General features: G+C 45.2%; 1 long non-coding RNA gene across 1 annotated transcript; it reads left to right on the top strand.

Moving 5' to 3' along the window:
- Window positions 1–423: 423 nt before the first annotated feature.
- Window positions 424–17,222, top strand: LOC107122053. The gene is made up of 4 exons (XR_001482895.1): window positions 424–544; window positions 12,945–13,038; window positions 16,976–17,084; window positions 17,203–17,222. It is a non-coding gene; the product is annotated as an uncharacterized LOC107122053 (long non-coding RNA).
- Window positions 17,223–18,222: the final 1,000 nt, after the last annotated feature.

Raw genomic sequence — 18,222 nt, 5'->3', positions numbered from 1 at the left:
CCCACAATGGTGTAGCTGAGTTTATTAGGTCCCATTACTACTATTATCTGACAAAAATGGAACCGGAGTCTTTTCAGGGTTTGGTTCTTGGGTCTGTGTCTCAGTTGGCTGGTCCATTGTTAAAGGTGAGACCCTTTTTAAAGTTAAGTCTGTAAGCAAGGAAAGGCTTCCTACACAAGGCCTGTGAAAGAGAAGTATCCTTGTCCAGGAGAGGCTGTAGGTTACTAATGATGTGTAGAAGTGGTTTAAGTTGTGTGTGTAGGTAGCAACCAGTGGTGTTCTGTTACTTTTTTTTTTGAGTCTTGTCTTATACCAGTCTGGCTCTGTGAGCCATCCTCACTTTATTGATATGATCTTTTACTGTAATGGGAGGTTACTGTAATCCAAACAATGTTTTTGTAAATCTTCCAGATGAGAGTCCCTGTCTGAGGAATCGGAGCAAATGAGATTGTAACACAATGCTCGTGTGTAGACTGTGGATTGCTTCATATGAGAATTGAGTCAGCTGGGCTGAGGAAGGAGCCGGGACAGAGCTGTTCACGAGGTGAGTGTTAGTTTTTGCTTTTCCTACACTGCTGGGGAGCATTAACTGAGGTTGCTGTGTGAGAATATGTTTTGGGTGGTGGCTGGAAGCATGCAGGTATGTTTAGCAGTCAGTGGGTTTTTGATATAAGGTTGTGACTATGTGTCCATTACAAAGTTTCACAGTGGAATCCAGGAAATATACCTGTTGTGGTGACGGGTTCATGCTGAGATTGGTTTGGGGGTGAAAATAGTTTAAGTTCTGGTGGAATCTCTTGAGAGCTCCCTCCCCATGCATCCACATGACGAAAATGTCATCAGTGAATCTCATATACAAGAGAGGTGTGAATGGGCAGAAGCTGAAGAAGTATTGCTCTAATTCAGCCATGAAAATGTTGGCATACTGTGATGCCATGCAGGTGCCAATGGATGTGCCATTAATCTGAAGGTATAAATTATTATTATATTCAAAGTAGTTGTGATTGAGAACAAATAAGCAAAGTTGGTAGCCAAATTTTGCTCTGTCATTATTTGGGATAATGTTCCTTGATGGCTTGCAGTTCATCTTTATGGAGGATGTTGGTATATCGACACTCAAATATTTGTGGGTGCTAAGATGGTGTTTTCTGGAAGGTTGAAACTATGGTTTCCTCAGGAAGTCAGTTGTGTTCTGTAATTAACTTGGGGAGCTGATAACATAAGGGCTGAGGATGGAATCTATATAGTTTGACATCTCCTTACTGATAGCTATAATATGATCCCTAGCCACTTTTGGGTTGGAGAGTGTGGTACTTAAGCCAAAGCGTTCCTTGTGCATGCACATATCATTATTGCTTGTCCAGAGACAAAACATGGTAGCGGCAAGAGGAACTAGCTTGCAGTAGAATTCCAGATCTAAAAACTGAGGCTTTGAGAGGGGTGTGTTAGAATATTGGGTATAAACATGTCTGTGAGAGTCATGAGGAACATGGTGGGCCCACAGAGTTTCTCCTTGAAACACAGATTCAGGTGGGTAGCTGTGTTGGTTTGAAGCAACAGTTTGAGTCCAATGGCAACTTCAAGACCAAAAAGCTTAATTATGGGCATAAGCTTTTGTGTGCATGCACACTTCTTAAGAAACAATGAAACAGACTTAGCCAACCATTATATATAGGTGGGGAGGTATAGTTGCCAGGAAGGGCTCATTAGAGTCAAGATGCATAAGTAACTGAGAGATAAGTATAGCTAAGATTGGATTAAAGTGGTTAAATAGCAGCAAATTAGCATACAGATAATAAAAGAGTTTACAAACAGATGTGAGAACTGAGTGATTTAGCATGCATAGTGAGATAAGAAGCCAATATCTAATGCTGGATTAGATGAAACCAGGAGGGCTGCTCTCATGATGACAACTGAAGTTTGTCTTGCCAGCTCTTGTGAAGCTCAGGGTGGGACATAGTAAGGGAAAATGGGATGAAGGGAGTAGTAGTTAGTAGCTGGGAAAAGAAGTGATCTGGTTCCTTAGACCAGCAAGCTGGAACTTGACCCATTCTGTTCTTTTGACTATAGAGACTTGCTGGATCTCATCAAATCTCGGAAGCTAAGCATGGATGGCCCTAGTTAGTACTTGAATGGGAGATCACCAAAGAAGTCCATGGTCGCTATGCAGAGGCAAGCATGCCTGCTGCCTTGAATATCCTTCAGGGTCACCATAAATCAGCTGTGACTTGACAGCACTTTTCACCACCACCATAGAGACTTCTTTAGTGGTTTAACTGCATCTTTCTGCAGCTTCTTTACCTTGCCCAGAGGTGGGTGGTTGGCACACAGGTTGAATCCTTGATCGACATCCTTGGAGAACTGTCACAGACTTGGGTCCTGGCATTGATGGGGCAAGGCATTCACAACAACGATCAAATCTGAGTTCCTTTCGTCTCATTCCTGTTCTCTAGTTCTTGGTGGAAAGTGCCAGCAAGTTCCGGCCAACTTATGTCGACCCTAAGGCTGCAAAAGTTGGACCATGAAGAAGCAAGACAAGAGGAAAATCTACTCATTTGAGCTGTGGTGCTGGAGAAGGCTCCTGCGCATTACTTGGACAGCAAAGGTGACAAACAAGCAAGTATTGGAGCACATAAAACCAGACATATCATTGGAAGGAAAATCATAAAACTGCGACTGACTTATTTTGGCCATGTCATGTGGAAGAACTCACTAGAAAAAGCAATTATGCTTGGATGGGTTAGTAGCAAAAGAAAACTGGGCCACCCAAAAATACAGTGGATAGACACCATAAAACTCAACACGAGCCTGAGCATGGAACGACTCAAAGAAACAGTACAAGATCGGAAAACGTGGAGAGAGCTGGCCTATAGAATCACCAAGAGTCGGACAAGACTGAATGGTTAACAACATCAACAACACAGGGTTTTCAAGGCAAAAGACAAACAGAGGTGATTTGACATTTTCTTCCTCTGCATGGTGACCCTGGAATTCCTTCAGTGTCTCCCATCTAAATTCTAATCAGGGCTGACCCTGCTTAGCTTCCAAGATCTGATGGGATCGGGCTAGCCTGTTCTTTGGTTCTCCATAAATAACAGTCTTGTGAATGTTTATGATGGAAAGGACCACAAACTTAGACAGCCATCCCTTGGATGACATCATCACTGCCCTTAGTATCTTTTGTTCTCCGCCATCCATCCGTTGAACGTTCATGTGGATTCCAGCATAAAATGAAATGTTACACAGCCCTGAAAATTAATATGTACAGGCTCGTAGTCTCAGGAACTTCCAAAAGGTTCAGATAACCAAGAATTTAGATAAGCGTTTGTGATATTTACATAGGATTATGTTGCTATTATTAGTCATTTATGAAGCACTTTCTCAGTATGCCATGTGGTTTATGGCCCTTATCTGCTCCTTCCTCACAGCAGCCTTATGAAGAAGATCATTATTATTCCTGTTTTTACAGATGGGGTTTGAGAGATAGCATCTTGCCCAAAGCCACCCAGGGAGTCTATTGCTGAACTAAGATTTAAAATTGAGTTTCCCAGGTTCATTTTCCAGGCTGAGTCCACTAGATTATGCTGACAGGCCTTGGGGCACGAAATGAATTCTGATTATTAGTTCTGAAAACCTGACTCTGAGGTTTGTGGTTCAGGAAGCTGCAGCATATTCTAACACACTTGCTTGGACTCTGCTACTCCCACAGACGTTCTATTTTTAATGTCTTAAATATTGATCGGGCAAGCCAGGATTGTTTGTCTGCCCTATTAGTGCTTTTTCCTATTTGTCCTGTTTTGGTTATCCCGTAGAGGACTAGACACTTGTTCTGTATCCACATATGTAAAAGAGAAATATATGGAGCAGGCAGTGTGAGAGTAAAGAAATATCATTTTCCCCCTCTTCAGCCTCCTCTGTTTTTCATGCCTAGGGCAAGAGCGGGTAGAACTTATATCCAGTTCAGACTTTCATAGATAATTGTATCAGAGCATTCTTGGGTGATGTCTCTTAATAGAAGGCTGCAGTTTTTGCTCAGAGGCATGCAGCATGCACGTAAGACCAGTTCACTTGCCCCTGTCTTGCACATTATCCTCTTACCAAAGTTGCCTCCTTCCATGAGCAAGGTAATTTTGGCAAAGCACTCAGAAGGGCTCTGCTGCTTCTTTTGGGAGAATGGATTGTCTTGATTTGACACATGGCCCGATTATGGAATCAGCTCTGCTGCTTCCACAAGTACGGTCTTCTGACAGCTCTGCTCATATCAGTAGACTACTCATATGAGATGCTAAAGGCCTAAATTATCCCTAATTTATGTGTTATGAACCTATTTTTATGAAACAGTGTAAATGCTGTCTGTGAAAACCAGATTGGTTGTACTCCACTGTCTCACTACCAAACAGAATTAGCTTGCCTCAAACTGCAAGCAGTGGTTTGCTTTGTGCAAATATCTGAGCACAGATGTCTGTTTTGCATAGACCAGGGGTGTCGAACTCATTTGTTATGAGGGCTGGATCTTACATAAATGATACCTTGTTAGGCCAGGCCATGTGTGTCATAAAATGTTGCCAGGTAGCGGAGATATACACTTTATAAAGGACACAAACAGAATTAAAGATGTTTTTACTTAAAATAAAAACATCCTTAAAACATTAGCACTCTTGCAAAATTTGTTTATTTAACAGTGACTGATAATTGACACCTCTTGTCCTGAATTATTGCATCAAAATGTCTGTGCTGTTGCAGTCTTGAGTATGCTGTTCAAGTATGTATCTGTAAGCTGCAAACCTACTTTTGATTTATTGACATTCACTATAGAAATCTCATGCTCAGAGTTCTGAGCCTAGGTCCCAGTGGAAAACATGAAAAGGCTGGGCATTGTGAGCTTTTGTACATAAATTGCTTCGTGTGCTGTTCAAGAAAATGAGAAGGCACCATGACACAGACTGAGGGCTATGTGTTTGCTACAAAACTAGTCTTCCTCAGTGGGCAGTATCAGCCTACTATCTGGGAAGTTTAAATTCAAAATCCCCAAAGGAAATGCGCTGGTTGAACTTGGTCTGCACTCAGCCTAATCCACCTCACTGGCTGGTTGTTATTCCTCATCTAAATAGTTCACATGGTTTCCCTACTGAGCAAGATTGGATTGTGAGGGCATGAATACAGTGAAAAGGGGCAGGGAACCCAGTTGCACCCAGGAGAGTAACAGCATAATAAGCCCAACAAAACACACACACTATAGCAAGGTACACCTGACCCAAAGAGGCTTCCTGTGTCTGCAAAAGTAGCATAGTTGAGAGTTCATCTGTTGTGCTTCTCTTGCAAAGGTGCTACAGTAATGACAGAAGCAGACGATCTCCATCCCACAAAACCACTGGAAATACAGGAGCCGCCCTCAGGCTAAAGGACAGCAATCTTCTTATTTGTTGCTTTGTTATTACGGTAACAATCTTGTTCTCAATTATATTTATTCCAAATTCTGCATTAGCATTATTGCCTTGATGCCTACTAAGCCCTTCATGTGATGTTGCAGCTGGGTCTTTCTCGCTGCTAACATTTTGAAACCGTATCCCTTGAACCTTTGGGGGAAATTATTTTTCTGCTTTTTTGAAAATTCTGAGCTCCATTTTGGAAAGAAACCTGCACCTTTGATTCTTCTTTCCTTATCCAGGTATTCTCTCTCTTTTTTAAAAAATGTTGACATGCATTCATTCTGTTTCAATTAGGCTTTCCAAGTCCCCCCGGGGGGTGAGGAAACCCCCGCCCGAGAGGCCCATTACCCGCCACCGGCGGATCGGGCCCCGGGGGGAACCACACCCCCAAAGCACGCAACATGCCCGGCATCAGCACGTCACCCGGAAGTGATGCAATCATGTCGGGCACGTTGGGGGCAGGGCCACAATCATCCGAGGGGAAACTCTATGGTTTTCCCTCAGATGATTGTGGCCCCATCCCCAACATGCCCGTGGACTCCCAGAGCAGCGCTGGACTCCCCCGCTCTACATACAGTAAGGACTTGGTAACCCTAGTTTTCAATTTGTTTTGTTACTTTTGACAAATTCTGTGGGCCTGTTTGTTGTACGCAAAGGAGTATTCTTGTAGTATGCCACTAATTAAGATAAGCTTATCATTTTAAGTTATACCAAGAATGCAATTATAGCTTTATCTAAGAATGATAAGTAATCCTTTTTATTCAAATTATTCAACCCAATGCAAAAAAAAATACTACCATGTCCTAAGATGGCAGAGTCACCCCAGCATTTACCTCCAAGGGGGATCCAGGCTGCCAACAAGGAAGCAGGAGCGAGTAAAGTAGCAGGGCAATGGGGGGAGAGAGCCAGTTTGGTGTAATGGTTAAGAGCATGCAGGGCCAGCCCAAGGTGTTCCTGTGCCCTAGGCGAGCGCAGATGCCAACCTCCCGGAGGGGCCTGGATACCTGCCTGGGTGTGCGGCAAGAGGTCCGCATGTGCGCGCACCCCCCTTCCCACTTGCCTGAGACTTGAAGAGGCCCCTCCGTGCCCCCATGCTGATTCCGCCCCGCGTGAGCCAGCTCGGCGGAGGAGGAGAGGTCCCCATGCAGGTACTTCCCAGTCCCGGCTCACTCCCCACCCTCAGCAGCTCCTCTGGGGCTTGGCGAGGCTAGGCTCAGGTGGCTGCTGCCCCTAACAAAGGGGCCTCCTCGGTGGCAGCAAGGTGGGAGCAGGAGCGCCGAGCAGGGCTGCTGCGGGGGGCAGCTGGAGGCAGCGAGCCAAGGGCTCCCGGAGGCGTGGGCTCCGCTGGCCATGGCTCAGCCCTGGCCGTGTGGCTCAGGGGGAAGGGAAAGGCCAGAAGGGGGAAGGGAAGGCTGTGCGGCTCAGGGGGAGGGGAAGGCTGTGCGGCTCAGCCCCGGCTCGGCAGGAAGGCAGCGGTGGTGTCTGCAGCGGTCTCCTGGACCTGCGGGCAGCGGGGCGGGCGGCCCACAGAGTGGGCTGCGGTGCGCGGAGTGGGGAGGGCTCCGATGGGTGGCTGCTCCTCAATGGCGGGCGGCGGCAGGGCCCTCAGAGCCGAGCTTTTGGTGGGGTGGGGGGCAGACTGTAGAGCACCTCCCTCCTTCTCGGGCGTATGGCCGCTCACACCGGGTGGTGGGGGCGGCTCCGGCAGGCGCAGGTGGGCAGGTGGGGGCAGCAGGGCCCTCAAGTGGTTCAGTCCGGTGCCCCCATGATGGCCCCACACTCTAGGTGAGAAACTAGCTCGCCTAGTGAGCAGCCCGGCCCTGAGAGTATGGATTCTAATCTGGGAAAATCGGGTTTGATTTCCCACTCCTCCACATGCAGCTGCTGGTGTGACCTTGGGTCTGTCCCAAATTGTGTCAGAGCTGTTCTCTCAAGAGCAGTCCTCGAAAGAGCTCTCTCAGCCCTACCTACCTCACAGGGTGTCTGTTCTGGGGAGGGGAAGGGAAGGGAGAGGAGATTGTAAACCGCTCTGAGACTCCAAGTAAAGACTGAAGGTCAAAGAAGAAGGGGAGGGCAAAGAATGAGATGGTTAGACAGTGTCATAGATGCAACGAACATGAAATTGAGCAAACTTCAGAGGACGGCGGAAGACAGGAAGGCCTGGCGTGATCTGGTCCATGGGGTTGCGAAGAGTCGGACTCGACTGTGCGACTGAACAACAAAAATAAATCCAGTCTCCTCTTCTCTTCAACAATGACAGCACACTCCATGGCTGAGATGCCCTGCGGTGGGATGAGCTAGAAATTCCTGAGCTCACTGTAGAGCTCAGGGGAGAGAGAGGTTGGTGGCAGTCAGGAGAAAACATGAAACATCTGCGACAGCATTGACAAGCATCTCTTTACGCATCTGCAAAGAGATGGGGCAGGGTGGCAAACTGATGGTCCCTCCCCACGCAAGCTGCACCAATGTTGAGGTAGGGGAAGGGGGTGGAGACAGAAAGGCAGTACTCTACTGGGCTCAGGGGCTGTCAGTCCGATGAGTCTCACCTGGGTGAGGGAAGGATTGGTGAGTCTGGTAAGGTCCCACCTGGGGGCAGAGATTTAAACAGAAGGCATGAGGCAGGCCGGGAGGAAGAGCAAGAGAGGAGAGCTCCTGGGCTGTTGGCCGGGGAGAAGGAATTCGGTGCAAATGAACCCCTTCCCCCTGCATTATCTGAGACTAGACCAGCCTGCTGGCTACAAATTGAGCCCTGGAGGGTTCTACCCCACCAGACTCGCCCCCAGGACCCTGACACTGTAACATAGATTCAAATTACACAACCAAAATCTACTGTGCAGCCAAAGACTACATATTGATTTCTAAGTTCATGAGCTCACTGTAGAGCTCAGGGGAGAGAGAGGTTGGTGGCAGTCAGGAGAAAACATGAAACATCTGCGACAGCATTGACAAGCATCTCTTTACGCATCTGCAAAGAGATGGGGCAGGGTGGCAAACTGATGGTCCCTCCCCACGCAAGCTGCACCAATGTTGAGGTAGGGGAAGGGGGTGGAGACAGAAAGGCAGTACTCTACTAGGCTCAGGGGCTGTCAGTCCGATGAGTCTCACCTGGGTGAGGGAAGGATTGGTGAGTCTGGTAAGGTCCCACCTGGGGCAGAGATTTAAACAGAAGGCATGAGGCAGGCCGGGAGGAAGAGCAAGAGAGGAGAGCTCCTGGGCTGTTGGCCGGGGAGAAGGAATTCGGTGCAAATGAACCCCTTCCCCCTGCATTATCTGAGACTAGACCAGCCTGCTGGCTACAAATTGAGCCCTGGAGGGTTCTACCCCACCAGACTCGCCCCAGGACCCTGACACTGTAACATAGATTCAAATTACACAACCAAAATCTACTGTGCAGCCAAAGACTACATATTGATTTCTAAGTTCATCCCCCCTCCCCCCCCCCCGCTTCCTTCTTGCTCTCCTGAGTTTTATCAGCTCTCTTTTCCCCATCTACTGACCAGGTCAGGCCAGGTCAGAGAAGCTTTTCCAGAAATCTCCAGAATTTTCTTCCAGAAGCCTCTCTAGTATTTAACACCTCCAGATCTCTGTTCCCTGCTTGAAGGTGGTGGTGGGGAAGTTTGACCATACCATTGTCTTAGACTTATTAGCATTTGTATGAATTTGGGCTGAGGTAAGTCTGGTAAGCAATTGAACTGACTTCCAACCTGTTCTCTGCCCAGGGAGGGGGGGGGGCTTTTAAAACTCAGAGTGAAGGTTTTGCTAATTTCAAACCTCCAAAGAAAAAATGCATTTCTTCACAGTAGTATAGTACAGACTGAGACTAGACTCCTGAGTTAAACCCAAAGTACCACAAGCAGTTTACAGAACTGGTCATTCCTGCCTCCTGATGCAGTCCCATGAGCCCCCCCCCCAGTGAAAGTTTGCTGGGGGGGGGGCAGTCAAAGGACTCACATGAAAAAGGCTGGGAGTCTGTAGTGGCAAAGGGGAATTGGCAAAAATTACATGTCCTGTTTCTTCCACCAACGTAAGTGACATTCCATTGGCATATATGGCAAAAGTGGAAGGGCTCCTTTGGTTGCTACCCTGTGTGCATCTTGGCCATTTATGCCTAGCGCCTGGTCATTTGTTGCTCTCACAGTGTCTGAAGCTCACCCATGGTTGTGAATGTGCAAATAGGCCCTTGTGTACTGTCTCAGTTGCTGCCCAGTTACACTAGATGCTTGTTTGACATGTACAGTAATTACTTTTACAGTCTGGCTGAGTGTACTAAAAACAATCATATGTGGAATTAAACAGAAGTTCCCTATTTAAAGACTCTTTTAGAGTTGTTCATTGAGAGCAAAAAAGGCATAAAAAGAGCCTTTGTCATGCAAACAATAAGTATGTACAACTACAGGAAAGTTTAATCATCTTAACATATTTGTGTTTTTATTTTCGTTGTCTTGCAAGTAGAAACTGTGCTTTTTGTTGAAAACTCTCCTGACAAATAACTTTTTAATAATTGAGTTATCCTTAGCCCTCGGCATTACAGAGGTGTCATTTAATTTGTGTTAATTTGTTTCTTTTATCCTACATAGAACTGAAAACTTTGCTCTACTAGGCACTATCAGGTTTTAATAACCTATTATAAATTAAATCTTAGTTAAAAATGTGTTCTAATGAAAGAAGAACCTGTTAATTCTGAATTGGATTAAACATTTAGAGAGTTTGCAAGATTTCAGACCCATTGCCACATCAGATATGTATATTTTAGTTTTTACAATAGTTAATATATGTTCCTGTATATTGACAGCATGAAAACGGGCTGTTGGCAAAAGGATAATACAAGTATACCAGGATTGAATTTCCGTGCTTTTTAGGGCACATATGCACTCCAAATTCGAACCATCATAAAACTGGTTATTTATTTACTTAATAGTTCTGGAGTTCTCACTGAGACATATGGTGGAACTGGATATAATACAGTGCAATCAGACAAACCTTTTTTTTGGTTAGTCTTTAAGGTGTTACTGGACTCTTACTCTTTTCTACTGCTACAGACAGAGTAGCATGGCTACCTATCTTGTGCAATCAAACAGTGTAAGACAACCAACAAAAAATGCAATTGGACTAGGATTGCGGAATCAAAAGAACAAGGAAAACAAAGCACTATCTAAAGCAAGGTATACAATACACAATACAGAAAAGAGATTACAATACATAGGATAATGCGAGTCGCAGCCAATTTACAGTGACTCCATAGGGTTTTCAAGGCAAGAGACATTCATAGGTGGCTTGCCATTGCCTGCCTCTGGTAGTGACCCTGGTATTCCTTGGTGGTCCCATCCAAAAAGTAACCAGGGCTGACCCTGCTTAGCTTCCAAGACCCAGCTAGCCTAGGCTATCCAGGTCAGGGCAAAAACTGTTTATAATTAACAGTAATGATTGCAGTGAGGTGCAGTCCTCTTTCATTATATGGTGCTCTCCAGTGCAGTTCCAAACTTCTAGAATTCTAGTCTTGTTTTTAAAATGTTGTTCTGAACATTTCATTCTATGGGCCGAAAGAAGTGTATGGTCCTTCCTTACTTCCTCAGACAAGCCCTTTCCACAAGGAGGGAGCCACACGCACACACATTCACAAAGGATTGAGAAGGAATTCTAGTGTGTGGCTGCAAGTAGTTGGAGGCTGTCCATGGAAAGGGGTAATTGTCACACCACGCAGCGAGACCAAGGCATATTAGGCAAGCCTGTACAGTGTAGCCACATCCCTATGGACTCATTCTCACAAACAGTTTATAGGCCGGTGATCCACAATCGTGCACACCAGTGTGCTCCCTGGTGCCTGCTAGATTCTCCCCCAAAACAAAAGCCATTCTTCACTTTTGTCCACCACCTTGGAGCAGGAGGTGATTCATTCAGAGATGCTTTATGCTGATCTTGCATTGAGCAAGGCGTTGGACTAGATGGTCTGCAGGGTCCCTTCCTACTCTGTGACTCTATGATATGATTCCATAAGACATCTTCTTTGGGTCTGAAGGGAGTGTCCATTTAGAGATAGTTGCCCTCATCACAGGAGGATGCTTAACTTGGGATTTTCCAGAATTTCATGGTGATGCTCACCATTCTTTCTGTCCCAGGCTCAAGGACATGGTGGTGGGGCTAGTCTCGAGGTATATCCAGGGGTCATTTAGTAGAAAAAGAGGTGCAAGAGCTCATTAGCATAACTCATTAGCATAACTTATTTGCATATGCCACACACCCTGACATCACCGGAGGTGTATCAGAAGGCAACACCCACTGCTCAGGCTCCACTAGACTGTTTTGGATTGCTAGCTATTGGGGGGGGGGGACGTGCAGATCTGTCCTTGCAGAGGAGGGAGAGCTTGTACCTGAATAAAACTTGGTCTTAAACGTGCCACTGGATTGTTTTGGGCCGGGAGGCCGGGGGAGGGTGCTCTGCAACTTACCTGGCTGCTTCTTGCTCTGACAGAGGGCTGCTGGGAGCAGGGGGTGGGGCTTGTTGCATGTGCCCGCCCCCTGGGCTCTTTACTGCTGGAGCTCCTCTCCTGTGCGCTCCTGCAGGAAATGACCCCTGGGTATATCACTTCAGACTGGAGCTGGAGACTCATGATTGAATGTCTACACATTAAATATTAGTCAGAAAGTTAGACTAGACTCCTGAAATCCTTTTTTTCCCATGTAGAAGGATTTTTTTTTAACTCCCACTGCAATCTGAAGTAGTGCAGCTGAGAAACATCTAATGTTTGTGGGAATAGACCTACAACCCACAAACCAGACGTAGAACTGTGGGAACAGGATTCTTATTGTGTCGTACCCTTACTGTTGTCTCAAAAAGGAGATGTGCCCAACCCATCATTGCCACTTCCATTTCAATTTGTTTTTGGCGTTGTGTCATCCATTAGCAGAGCACTGGTCAGTTCAGTGGACTGAGCTCATGGAAAGTTTTCCAAAGTATGCTGAATTGTTTATGATCTATCTTTAAAGTTTTCCTGGTAACTGTTGACGGTTATGTGATGTGAGCTTGTTTTACAACAATATGCAGTTTTTAATATGTCAGTCTCGCAGCAAAAACAAACCAACAAAAAAGAAGTGGGGTTTTTGCTGATGGGTTATCTCAATTTTTAGCCCTTGTTTTTTTTTCTGGATACAGTTTTTGTTTGTTACAGTTCAGTCCATTCCCACTTGTAACACTTGGATGGCTGCCATGCACTATTTGTTTACAGTATTGGGGATGGAAAAGCTTGCTTCCTGACTGCACTCCCAAAGTCTATGGCAAAGTGTCTGGCAGGTGTGAAAAAAAACCCCACATAGTTCTTGCATTTGAGCTGGAGTAATGTGTTTTCCTGTAAGGCCTCCAGTGTTATGCTGGCAAAGGAAAACTGGACTGATGCCCAAAGCAAAATGTTAACACTTTGTTAGGTTAGGGTCTGCTTAAATGGCTAAGCTCATGTATCCACCATCACACCTTGGTCCTGTTAAGTGTTATTTAATTTTTCATTGCATGTTTTCCTACAGGCATAGTCAGACTCCACCAAGTAACTAGAAGGTTGTACAGGATTAGAGTGAGCATCAGACCTGTCTGCCACTGAGAATTCTTCTACTGTTTCAGGTTTGTAACACACTTTTTGGTAGCTTGTTTGCATGTATTTGTTTAAGAAAATGGCTGATAATTTAAGATTGGTTCGGGGGCCTTCTCCATGAGAGCCTAAGCACATGGTACTGCTAGGGACTATCCTAATATGCATGCTCAGGAAAGACATCTTTCTGTTATTTAGCATCCCCCTCAAGCAGCTCAGGTTTTTTTTTCCTATCCAGAGACTGTTTCCTGTTGCCCTCTTTGGCTGCTTTCACACACATTGTATAACGTACTTTCTTTTTTGTATGTGAGAATTTTCTGTGGTCGGTGGCTCAAGTGGTTAAGATGCTGAACGAGTTCAGCAGTTCGAGACCCGAGTGCTGCATGACGGAGTGAGTTCCCGTCTCTGGCCCCAGCTCCTGCCAACCTAGCAGTTCGAAAGCAAGAAATTGCAAGTAGATAAATAGGTACCACTTCGGTGGGAAGGTAACAGCGTTCTGTGCACCTCAGCGTCTAGTCATGCCGGCCACGTGACCATGGAGAAGTCTTCGGACAGCAATGGCTCTTCGGCTTGGAAACGGAGATGAGCACCGCATCCCTAGAGTCGGATTTGACTGGCTTTCTGTGTGTGCGATCCTGGAAGTCATGGTGATTTCTGGTGACCCCTAGTAGGACTAGGACATTTCAGAGAGGTGGCTTATATGTGTCCTAGCACAGGTATTTCTTGGAGGTCTCTCCTCCAAGTACTTGTCAGGGTCGGCCCTGCTTAGCTTCCAAGATCTGATGAGATCAGGCTTGCCTGGGCTATCCAGGTTAGGGTGCACAATGCAGTTTCAGTTAACTTTAGCGATAGGTTGCTACAATTGCAAAAGTGCCCTGAAAGTGCATTATCCAATGGGTGTGAAAGCAACCTTTGTATGAGCTCTGCCTATTATTCTTTGGATGGCTTAACTCCAAAGAACAAAACTACTGTGGCTACAACTGCAGCTTTGTATTACTTCCAAGAAATGGAATTTTCGAAAGGAAGCAGGAAAGATAGGAATTATGTTTTCATCAAAAGTTGCATGGTGTCATTGAATAACCCCCATATCTTTGCTAATATGTTTTTTTGTAAAAAAAACCCTCAAAAGTTTACTTGAGGCCTGAATTTCTTTAAAAGTTAACTACGTGAGAAAGCTTTATTTAGACTGCACCATTTCAGCCTGCAGATGGGAGGGGGGAAATCATATATCAGCTTAATACGATTTTTCTCCCTTGTATATAAAAAAAGTGGTAAGCCAGGGAAGGACCATGTATACAAGTGATTTTGTTATGCAGATGAATGGTCAATTGTAAAAACGCCACCCCTACACTCCAGACATACATCTGCCTCCTCATTTGTGGGACCCGTGCCTTATAAACACACTACTCGGATCATCCTGGAGTGTGTTTGGATCTTCTCTTGCTACCACTCCAGGAATCAGTACTGGGTAGAACAGCGGAGACTGAGTGGTGCAGAACACTCTAGTCTGGACATTGCTCTGGGAGCCCTTGAAGGCTCCAAGTGAGCAGCTACACTGGACTACAGTGTAGAGTCTGCACTGCTGAAGCTGGTATAAATCACACAGTTGTTGCATAGGTAAATAACTGATGTAAAATTAACCTGCACAAACTCACCAGAGTATATGTAGCCCTACACTCAGATCCTCCAGACTGGCTTCATCTGCAGTAATGTGTGTAAAGATACAGGTCTTCTCCACATGGGTGCTTTTTTTTATTCTGGTCCCATACTGCTTTGGTTTACTTGAATTCCACATGCATTTGTGTGCCTTTAATTTTCACTTTGTGTCCCATCCCCCCCTTTTTTTTCTGGCTCTTTTGAGACCACTTTTACTCCAATGTTTTTCTGGAAGCTGGTTTTGAGTCTGCTTTTTCCTAGTCCGCAATGTTTCTATTGGTTTTCCTTGTCCCCCACTTCTCCAGCCCACTTTTCAATGATTGGACTGTCATCATCATTAAACCACTCCCTGCAACCCCTGATGAGTGATTTTGAATTTTTTAAGCCCCCCAAAATAGAGATACAACGCCATAGTGTTGCAATGATGTTACAATGATGGCTTAAGGAAGTTCTCTGAATTTCCGGAGAACCTGGACTCAAACCCTGCTGTTCCAGATTAGAGTCCGCATTCCTAATCACTACACCAAACAGAAAAGGTCATATTGTGATCTACCTGTGAAATGGGACTAACACTGTAATCCTAAACAGATGTACACCATTCTAAGACCACTGACTTCAATGGAATTAGAAGGGTCTAACTCAGGGGTGTCAAACATGCAGCCCAGGGACCGGATCAGGCCCCCAGAGGGCTTCTATTAGACTCACAGTGGAACTGGCTGTCTTCTGCTTCTTCTTCCAGTTCTGATGCTGCTGCATCATCGTAGGTTTGCATCTTACAGATACACTCCTGAACAGCATACTCAAGATTGCAACAGCACAGACATTTTGATGCAATAATTCAGAGCAAGTGGTGTCAGTTATTTTATTTTATTTTTTAATTGTTTTTATTATTTTACTGTATGGTACTCACAAATACAGGGGGGGACGTAACAGCTCAATAAGGACAGAACAAGAACAAGTGATGTCCCCAAAAATGCAAAAATGAATTCGTAATCTAGGTATTAATGCCCAACTGTGTAAACATGTTAAACTCTAGGACTCCGGAGACTACTCTCCAACCTAACTTCCCTCAATCACTGCTCCCTAACGTACAGTGTAATTGGACTAACATCTCGTAGTCAGAAACTGAAATCTCCAGCTAGTTATAAGAACAACCATCTATGGTAAGCATGGTTTGTGGGAAGTATCTCATGCTTCGTCAGGTAATCCACCACCGGCGACCAAAATCTCCTGAATTTTGCGTTCGATGCGTTGAATGACGCTTGGGCCCCTCGACTTTGATTATTAATTTTTGCCATGACAAATTGTTCCCAAATCTTATCATGCCACGCAGATAATGTAGGAGGATCTGGAGATTTCCACTTCGCAGCTATTGATAACTTGGCCGTTGTTAACAGGAGTGACATGAGATGTCTCTTATCTTCCTTCGTGGTGTCATCCCACTTGTTCAGCAAGACCGTTTCTGGCGTAAAGGGGATACTTTGGCCAGTCATTTCCTTAATTCGGGGGATGACCTCCCTCCAAAAGTGACTAATTACCGGGCAACTCCACCAACAATGGACGTAAGAGCCCACTCGCCCACAGCCCTTCCAGCACGTGGAATTGCCGGACCTGTTGATTTTGTTAAGTTGTACCGGGGTCATGTACCACCTTGTAACTAGTTTAAAGTTTTGTAATCGAAGATTGAATATTGCAGATTTATTCATCGGGGAAGTGGTGTCAGTTATCAGACACTGTTAAATAAACAAAATATTGCAAGAGCGCTAATGTTTTAAGCATGATTTCATTTTAAGTAAAAAAAAAACCCTTCTTGTTTGGGTCCTTTATAAAGTTTATATCTCTGCTACCTGGCATTACATTTCATGACACACATGGCCCGGCCCAACAAGGTCTCATTTACGTCAGATCCGGACCTCATAACAAATGAGTTCGACACCCCTGGTCTAATTCTTTTTAGGATTACACTGCAAGTCACCTGGTTCCTTTTTTCACTATCCACTGTGGAGAAGTAAGAAACCCTTGCCTCCTTCTGTTGCTTTGAGCAGCACAGCGATGCTTTCAGGGCATAACGGCTGCACCTGAGCATTCAGACGCTAATAAGAAATTGCAAGTGGAATTTGGGTTGGTCCTAGTGTTAATACAAAGAGATGAGTCGTGCTCCTTATAATGAATGTCTGTGAGCCACTCCCTTAGTGTAGGGCATAGAACTTGATGTCTTCTGTTTTGGTCTTGTTGTTTCTACAACTGAACCCTTAGCAAACTTACATTGATGGGACTTTGCTGATGCAAGTGTCTTCTTCTGTTTGTGTATAGATAAGGAAGCAGGGAGAGGAAAATATGCAACCAATGATGTGTACAACCAAAGAAGTGGCTTTCAGTAAGTCTGAAGCCACTAAATAGCCCTTGGCTCATTGCACCAAAGGTAGGGATGTTTGTTTTGCTTTACTGGCCAACATCCAACAGGGGTCATTGCCAGAGCTGTGTGTAATTCTTGGGTTTCTATATATGTAAGAGCTGACAAATGTTTGTTTTGGTTTTAGTCCATAGGCTTTGCACCCCTGAGTTTCACTTTGAGGTTTCGTGTTGAGTGAAAAATAAAGAGTTCTGTCTGGTTTGGGGTTAAAACCTCAAGTAACCACAACCATGTCTCTAGAGTCTGCAGGAAATGGTTCGCTGGAAAGGGCTACATCAGCTGAGTTTTGTGAGCATTTCAGAAGAGCATTGGGTGAGTAGTAACTAAAACCTGTTCCCCAAGAGATCCACTATGGCAGGCAGTGGTGTACCCAGCCTATTTAGCATCTAGGACAGATAATTTTTTAACATTTCTCCTCTGTTTTGTTTTATTGTTTTGCCGTCAAGTCACAGCTGACTTTATGGCAGCCCCTTAGGATTTTCAAGGCAAGAAACGTTCAGAGGTGGTTGGCCATGGCCTGCCTCCATATCAGCCCTACTTCACATCTGAGGTCTGACAAGATCAGGCTAGGCTGGGGCTATCCAGGTCAGGGCCCCTCCTCTATGCAACAGTAATAATCATGAAATAAAACGGATGATAATAATAATGGCCAGAAAAGAAAGGCAGACAGGGAAAATTTTATTGTATTTAATTTTATGCATATAATCATGCCAGTAAAAAAAAAAATCAGATTCCAACACCCTATTCCATCACGGGTGCCAGCGTGGTGTAGTGGTTAAAGTGTTGGGCTAGGATCTGGGAAATCCAGGTTTGAATCCTCACCCGTGCCATGGAAGCTTGCTGGGTGACCTTGGGCCAGTCACATTACTCTCAGCCTAGCCCTGACCTGGATAGCCCCAGGACAGCCTGATTTCCTTAGATCTCAGAAGCTAAGCAGGTCCAACGTGGAGGCAAGCAATGGCAAACCACCTCGAAAGGATTCTTGCCTTGAAAATCCTACAGGCTTGCCATAAGTCAGCTGTGACTTGAGTCCATAAACAAAAAAAATCTATCACATCACTCATGTTCTGAGCAAGCACTTGGGAGGGCTTCTGTTCTCCATTTTTAAGCCCCCAAAAGGACCATCCTAAACATCTACAAGGCATTT

This window comes from Gekko japonicus, unplaced genomic scaffold, assembly GCF_001447785.1.
Source record: "Gekko japonicus isolate JY-2015 unplaced genomic scaffold, Gekko_japonicus_V1.1 scaffold2935, whole genome shotgun sequence".
Lineage (NCBI taxonomy): Eukaryota > Metazoa > Chordata > Lepidosauria > Squamata > Gekkonidae > Gekko > Gekko japonicus.
This window is presented reverse-complemented; position numbering and strand designations above follow the sequence as displayed.